The sequence below is a fragment of the Pinus tabuliformis genome, chromosome X (genome assembly GCF_031772625.1).
Source record: "Pinus tabuliformis cultivar Carrire ecotype Pingquan chromosome X, CPIR1, whole genome shotgun sequence".
Taxonomy (NCBI): domain Eukaryota; kingdom Viridiplantae; phylum Streptophyta; class Pinopsida; order Pinales; family Pinaceae; genus Pinus; species Pinus tabuliformis.
This window is the reverse complement of record NC_142308.1, coordinates 1,088,539,139-1,088,545,138: the sequence shown is the minus strand read 5'-3', so window position 1 is coordinate 1,088,545,138 and position 6,000 is coordinate 1,088,539,139.

Here is a 6,000-nt window from a genome sequence, read left to right as displayed (position 1 = left end):
TTGTCGCCCACCTGAAACTTGTGTGGCACCCGATGTTGATCATGTCGCTGCTTGTACTTGGCATTTGATTTCTCCAGAATGTCATGGACCTACTGGCGAATATGTTGGATGTGTTCAATGAAGCTGGTTGCCTTGTCTGTTTCGGACTGGACATGAGTTGAATCTGTGTGAGTAGCTGCAAGTGACATGGCCGCATCAATGGGGCATAGTGGCTGGAATCCCAAGCCCACCTGAAAAGGGCTGTGGCCAGTCGAGCTATGAAGAACTCGGTTGTAGCTGTGCTGAACATAGGGGAGGCTCTCGTCCCATGTGCGTGGATGCTTTGAGTTGTACATGCGCAGAATGTGTACAATCATCCTATTGACAACCTCTGTCTGGCCATCAGTTTGAGGATGGAAAGCTGTGGATTTAGTGAGTTTGGTGTCTAGCATTGACCAGAGGCTGGACCAAAATGTACTGAGGAACCGACTATCCCGATCTGAGATGATAGACTGTGGGATCCCAAAGTGCACCCACACTCGTTCGAAGAAGAATTTAGCAGTGGCTTCTGCTGTGATATTCTTCTTGCAGGCTGCCATAATGGCAATCTTCGAGAACCTGTCGACGACCACAAAAACACAGTCACTTCCATGCTTAGTGGAAGGAAGGCCTGACATGTAATCCATGGAAATGGATTCCCAAGGTCGACTAGGGGTAGGTAGCGGGTTATAGAGGCCTTGCTTCTTAATGGTCGGTTTGGCAATGGCATAGGCAGTACATGATCTGATATACTTCCTGACATCTTGTCGAAGATTCGGCCAATAGAAATACGTTTGCAGTACTGCCACCGTTTTCTCGACCCCGAAACGCCCAGCAGTTCGACTATAGTGTGCTTCCCAAATCATCTTGGCACGCTCGCTTGAAGGAACACAAAGGTGACCCAGGTGGCATAACAGGGCATCCTGGAGGTGAAAATCTGGAACATGCCGACCCTCCAAGAGTGTCTGGTATGTGTGGCCAAATTCTGGGTCGCTTTTGTAGAGAAGTAGCCAATCAGAAGTCTCGTGCCCACAAGAGTTGAGCAAAGTGGTTAACGCCATGATCAGTGGTCGACTGAGGCAATCTGCAACATTATTGGTGCTACCCTTCTTATATTTGATATTCAAATGGAACTGCTGCAGGTATGTAGACCACTTCTGATGGCGATCATTCTGCAATTTCCCTTGGGTCTGTATGAACTGGAGGGGTCGGTGGTCTGTGTGGATGACCGTTTCCTTCCCCAAAATGTAATGCTTCCATTGTCGGCAGGCCTGCACAATGGAATACATCTCTTTATCATAAGTGGGATACTTCCGGACTGTGTCTGAAAGTGTTTCACTGTGATATGCCACTGGATGCCCATGTTGAGTAAGGACTGCCCCAATAGCATAGTCAGAGGCATCTATCTCGACCTCAAATGGTTGTTGTAAATATGGTAATGCAAGCACTGGTGCCGTGCAGAGGCGATATTTCAACTCTATGAATGCCTTCTGTTGAGATTCAGACCAAAAGAACTTTGCTTTCGCTCCTCCTTTGGTGACTTGACTCAAGGGCCAAGTGATATGAGAGAACCCCAACACGAATCTGCGGTAGAAGTTGGCAAGACCTAGAAAGCTGCGGAGCTCTGTCAGAGTGGTTGGAGATGGCCAATTCCGAATGACTTGGATCTTGGCTGGATCCACATGCACCCCCTGTTCATCAATAATGTATCCTAGATACTGAACCTGGGTCATGCCAAAAGTGCATTTCTCCAAATTGGCACATAGCTTGTGTTGCCGCAGTGTTTGGAGAACCTGTTGGATGTGGTGGAGGTGCTCTTCCCAACTCTGGCTGAAGATCAGAATGTCATCCAAGTATACCACTACAAATGAGTTGGTGAATGGCCACAAGATGTCATCCATTAGCCTCATGAAGGTTGCAGGAGCATTCGTCAATCCAAAAGGCATAACCAACCATTCGAAAAGGCCCTCCTTGGCTTTGAAGGCAGTCTTCCACACATCAGAGGGTTCGATTGGTACCTGGTGATATCCTGACTTTAGATCGATCTTGCTAAAATATTTTGCCCCCTTTAGTTGGTCCAAGAGGTCATCAATCCGTGGGATCGGGTACCTATTACGGACAGTGATCTTGTTCAACGCCCGATAGTCAATACAGAGTCTCCAAGTCCCATCCTTCTTCTGTACCAACACGATCGGGCTCCCACAAGGCGATGAACTCGGATGGATGTGACCTTTCTGCAGCAGCTCCTGAATCTGCCTCTTGATTTCATCGTTCTCCAGAACGGAGCGCCGATAAATTGGTCCATTGGGTAGCGGCGCACCTGGGGTCAGATCGATGGAGTGCTTGACTTGACAGTGCAGAGGGACCCCTGCGGGGGAGGTGAAGATGTCCTCGTATTCCTCCACGACCTTGTCCATCTGTAGTTGTCGTGCAGAAGGGCCCTGCCTGGAGGCTGTGGCCACCGTCTTCTTCTTTCCTTGAGGGCGTATCATCAGGAAAACAAATTTCCCGATTTTGGAAATGAGCTTACTGCATTGTTTTGCAGTAATCAAAGAGATGACGGTAGATGGTGCTACCTCTGGTATCCTGTACAACTTGTTTCCCAATGTAATAATAACAGCACGGGGCCTTGATTCATACGCAGCATGTCGCTTCCACAAGTATGGTTGCCCTAATAATACATCACAAACTTCAAGGGGAGCAATGTCACACAATACCTCATCTGTGAAGGGCTTGATGTTGTATGGAAGGCGACATTGCTGGCTCACACGGAGATCCCGTCCTTGGTGAAGCCACCCGATGGTGTATGGTTGTGGATGTGATGTGGTTGGTAAGCCCAACCGCTTCACGACCTCTGCCGAAATGAGGTTCTTTTGGCTCCCGCTATCGACAATGAACTGTAGTGGGGAGCCCTTTACCCACATCTGGGAGTGGAAGAGACGCTCCTCCTCCTCTGGATCTTCGGGTTCATTTTTCTGGACCTTGGCGGTAGCAACAGTGGCGTTGGGATCTGCATCAATGATCTGCTTCCCTTTGTCATTCCCCTTGTCGAGTTCTGACTCAGAGTCGGAACATGCATCTGATTCTGAAACCTTTAGCTCAGCCACCAGTGACTGCTTGGCCCGACACTCACTTGTGTTGTGAGTGGAGCTCTTATGGAACTCACACCATTTTCCCGTGTCCTTTTTCGGCTTCGCGGCACTGTTCTTTGCTTGCAGCTTTGGCGGGTTGTCTTGGGCTGCCCCGCCTTGGCTTTGTCCTTTGTTATGTGGTTTAGGTGCACCTTTCCCTTGCTTCTGATTCGCAGATCCAAAGTCTCGCTTCCTTTGTTTAAACTTCTGCTCGATCTTGAAGGCATATCGATATGCTGTGCTAAGCGAGGAGATGTTCAGGAATTCTATTTCTTCCTGGATGTACTTATGCAGGCAGCCGCGATATTTGAGTATCAAATGCTGCTCTGTATCCTTGATTCCCAACTTTGTGCGAAGGGTATGGAAAAGATTGGTGAACTCCGGCACGTCTTGGTCCCTTCCCTGCCGCAGCGTGGTCCACTTTATGTATTCATCCTCATAGCTTCCGACAGGGTAGTACTGCTCCTTGATGGCATCTCGGAATGAATTCCAGGTGGGTGCGGCTGAAAATAGTGAGCCGGTATTTTCATCCTTCTGTTCGCAGTAGGTTTCCCACCATTCTTTGACGTGGGGGGCTGCTTTGAGAAGAGCAAAAACAATCTTTTCCCGACTTGAAAATTCATGAACAGAAAAATAACCCTCTATCAGATTTAACCATTTATCTACGGCATCCGCGTCTATCTGACCCTCGAATATGGGGATTTCAAAATTAACTTGCACCTTAAAGGGCGTGGCGTTTCTAGAGTAGCTACTGGAAGCCGATGCGTCGCCTCTAGGTAGCCGCTGAAGGATCTGGGCAAAAATATCCATCATCGCGTTCCGTTGTCGCTCGAGGGCTTCTTCGAGCAAGATTTTGATAGGATCTCCTGCCCCCTCGTCTTTCTTCTCATCCGCCATGGGAGGTCGTCGGGATTTGCGAGGTTGGTCTCGCAAAGGTTCGACCAGTTCAAGCCCTAACTCCTTATATCCTGACCTCGTTGGGGACATGCAAAGAAAAACAGAGAAAAAACAAACCGCTCTGATACCACTGATTCGGATTTAAACAGGAACGAAATAAAATGCAGAGTTAACCATAAAGACAGATATGCAGTGGAAATAATGCTTCATTTCATTACTGTAAAATACTGAAATATGCTTACAAATAGAAATAGAAATAACCTAGCTAGGGCGATGGTAGCTTATCTCTGAGAAGAGATGTGTCGGCTACATGCCTTTGAACTGTCTTACAATGAGGCTCGAAGGCCTATTTATTGTTGAGAAACAATGGAAAACCCTTAACATTCCAAAACCTAACCCTAGAAGATGAAACGCCAAACTATGGGCCCCGTTTGGGTAAATTGGTACATCAACTTCCTGGGGTCGTAACTTTGGCATACGATCTCCGTTTTATGCGCATGATAGCCCGTTGGAAAGATCTCTCTGAGGACTACAACGGAAAAGACGATTTTTTATTTAAAAAATCGTGGAGCTAGATTTCCCAAAAAACGTCGTTTAGGGCCTCAAAACGGCTCCGGAAGTTTACGACCCGAAAAACTGCTAAAAATAGTAAACTACGCTATAATTAAGGAAACTGAAAATGTTGAGAGGAACAATGGTGGGGGTCCAGGTGGACTTGGCAGGTGGCCACCAATATCCACCTGGATCATGTAGCCCCCTTATTTTTATTGTTATTGTAGCCTCATATTGTTATTGTTGTGCCCCATAGAAGCACATTATTGTTATTGTTGTTCCCATACATTATTATTCTTATGTAGGCCCTAATTATATTGTGATCCTTTAGACTCCTATATATACCAATGAGGTCTTGTCATGTGTATCATCCAAGAATTGTTCATTTATGTAAAGTAAAGGAGGTTTCCCTTTCCAAGAGGATAACTTTTAAGTTGTTGATTTATCTTTCCTTTTCTTTTTGTGAGTTGGTTGCATAACAGAATTTTCCCACAACCCATGAGACTTTCCACCAATGTCATTTCCTTATGTTCAAGGAGTGATATCCCTTCTCTGTCTTCTTTGGGCTTAGTTGTTTTGAGCTTTTCTTCTTCTATCCAGGATTTTATCAAAGGCCTCATCCTCTGCTTCCCTAGCTCTCTAGATTTTAGGGATTCCTTCTGTCTAATAGATAACTTGAACCTCCTCCTTATGTTCTGCCTCTAGTCTACTTTTCTCTCTTGTAGTAGTTGCATTAACACATTAAGTTGTTCCTTCAACCTAGTCATCTCCTTTTCAAATTCCTCCTAGCTTAGTTTGTTCATGCCATTTCTCTTGGATTCCTTCTCCCCTCTGTTGTAGCTTTTTCTCGACCCTTCCTCATGACCAACAATGGTCACCTTCTTCCTTCTCTGCATATACTCCTCCATGCTCATCGTGAGTTGCAACGTAGCCTTGTAACAAGCCTCACCTCACTTCTTACCCATACAGTTCACCTCCGCTTGGCTATTGGTGTCCCTCTTGGTTCCCTCCTATGGAACCTCTTGAGCACTCTTTGATCCTCTCTGGATGTCACACCTTCTACTTGTCCCATGAGAACTTCACTTGCTCTCTCCTCTTGAGGATCTCCTATCCTGTTCACTCTTCAACCACAACTGGGTTCTTTTTCTCCTACTGTCTTCTTGTTGCAAGTTCCTTTCTGCCAAAGTTCTTGAGAATGCTACTCGTTCCCTCCTTAAATATTATCATAGTAGTGTGATGTTGTTACCAATTTCGTATCAAATAAACATTTAATGACCATATTTTTTCCTTAAATGTTAGAGTCTTCCCTTTTTCTTGGATGTAATCTGCTCCCAAATTTACTCTGACAACTCCTATCTAATTCCTTGCATTTCCCTGTCTCCTTCAAAAGAAAATTCTTCTA